We start from the raw sequence: 2,197 nt of genomic DNA on the forward strand, positions 1-2,197 counted from the left end.
GCTTTCTAGCCCTTTAGAACAGGTATTAGTTCCAGCCTATTCTTTTCAGTCCCCAAGCCTTACCCAGATCCTTGCAATAAATCAAATTTCACTTAATTAGCTAGAGTTGCTACTTTCTGTTACTTACAACCATGAATCCTAACATACACATCTTGTCTATTCTTTTGTTCCAGGTCACCCAAATAGTAAATGGCTGAAAAACAACTTGAGTGAACCTGACTCTCCTTACTTGAATTCTCATACCCTTTTCAGTAAGTAATTCTGCTTCCCCAAGTATATATAGTACCTTCCACATCCTTCACATTCAAATCTTGCTGTCTGCACTCTTGATATCCAAAATCCTAGAACCAAATAAAGTTACTGATACCTCTTTCTATCCAAATTGTTTATCTAAGCGGTTGTTATTTAAAATAAAAAGACAGGGCTTCCCTGGTGGCGCAGTGGTTCAGAGTCCGCCTGCCGATGTAGGGGACACGGGTTCGTGCCCCCGTCCGGGAAGATCCCACAAGCCGCAGAGCAGCTGGGCCCGTGAGCCATGATCGCTGAGCCTGCGCGTCCGGAGCCTGTGCTCCGCAACGGGAGAGGCCACAACAGTGAGAGGCCCGCGTACCGCAAAAAATAAAATAAAATAAAATAAAAAGACAAATTGATTTGGATAGAAAGGGATACATTGTGGGCAATGAACCTGTTCTACAGCATTAACCAGATTGGGTAGCAAATGGACAGTTACCAAATACATTTTCTGTATGAGGAGCAAAAATCTTATATTAAGACTCAGACTGCAATTGTAGAATTAAAGACTGAAAAATGGAGTGGAAATATAGGGCAATATCCTTTCAAATAGATTTCCTTTCTTTAAGAATGTAATCAATATTCTCTAATAAACATTGTACGCAGCTGCCCCTGTCCTAAACTCTCCTGGGAAATTTTCTGATTCATTATGGAAAACTGCCTAAAATATCTGTACCCTCTGATAAGACTCTCCTGAACTATAATTACAAATTGTGCTTTAGAAGTTGTTTTCAGGAAAGAAGAACATCAAAATTTTATTTCCTACATATTACAATAAAATAATATAACCTAAAGGAGATATCTATTATATGAACAATCAGAGATTGTTTTGACCTGAAAGGGATTGTAGTGACCATCTAGCTCAAAATTCCATATTTATAAATGTGGAAACAGAGGGTCAGGAGGATAAAGTGACTTGTATAAGATGATAGAGATTCAGGGCAGGCTAAACATTCACTATATTAAGATCATGCATGTGTCCCCAGACCTAGTTCTTTTCTTAGGTCTGGTTGTATAAATGCTGGTGATAAACAAAGTCTGATTTATATGATGCATCTTATGTGGGAAATGTCTGTGACTCTAGGTATCCGATCAACCTTGAGAAATGACAGCACTGTTAGTGTAATAACTTTTGAAGATAACCATTGCTAATTTGATGATTACCAGTTGCCATTAAATGAATTTAAAAATTATTGTGTTTTATTTTCTAGAAAAAAAAAAATTAGATGAGAAAGGTTGTTAGTGATCTTTTCTGACTCCCGAGCTAGTGTTTCTCCTATCACACTCTACCTATGATTGACAAAGAAATGAAAGTTTTATTTTGTTCTTGGTCAGTTCTTGGTCATTATAATGTTTCCTTCTCAAACTACATTTGCTAAATTTTACACTTTATAATTCACAATCACATTTTTATTAGGCTCTCTACACTGTCTGTTATTAAATCGTCATGTTTTCAGATGCTTAGGGCTTTGGAATGTCCTATTACACTGGATAACAAGGCCAAAATACAAAGAAGTACTGTGGGCTAATGGAGTCATGGAGCAAAAAAGCCTGAGGTAAGGAGCAATGCAGAAGCAAAGTAAAATAGAAAAGTACTCCAAGCAAAAAACAACTTATCAGGCTTAAGCCTAAAAGAGAATAATGTGGGTTTCTATTTGACAGCGAGAGGCAATGCTTAATGGAAAACATTAAAAGGAAATGGTTTACGGTACTTCGCTTGAGTCTTTACACATAAAAGATGTCACTTGTGTTCAGACAAGTGGAGAAGCCCACGAAGTGGGGAGAAGAGCAGAAAGTCATTCTGAAATAGGGAAGAATAAAATGCCTGGATAAACATTTTATACCTGCAGTAGCTATATTTTAATAATTTAAATCATTTTTCAAGACCCTATTAAGTTAAAATAAA

At 36.8% G+C, this 2,197-nt stretch overlaps 1 non-coding gene across 1 annotated transcript; it reads left to right on the plus strand.

Annotated features, from left to right (window-relative positions):
• Window positions 1-1,191: 1,191 nt before the first annotated feature.
• Window positions 1,192-1,324, plus strand: LOC132428786 (small nucleolar RNA SNORA72). Its single transcript, XR_009520185.1, has one exon. It is a non-coding gene; the product is annotated as a small nucleolar RNA SNORA72 (small nucleolar RNA).
• The last annotated feature ends 873 nt before the right edge of the window (window positions 1,325-2,197 follow it).

The sequence above is a fragment of the Delphinus delphis genome, chromosome 7 (genome assembly GCF_949987515.2).
Source record: "Delphinus delphis chromosome 7, mDelDel1.2, whole genome shotgun sequence".
Classification (NCBI taxonomy): domain Eukaryota; kingdom Metazoa; phylum Chordata; class Mammalia; order Artiodactyla; family Delphinidae; genus Delphinus; species Delphinus delphis.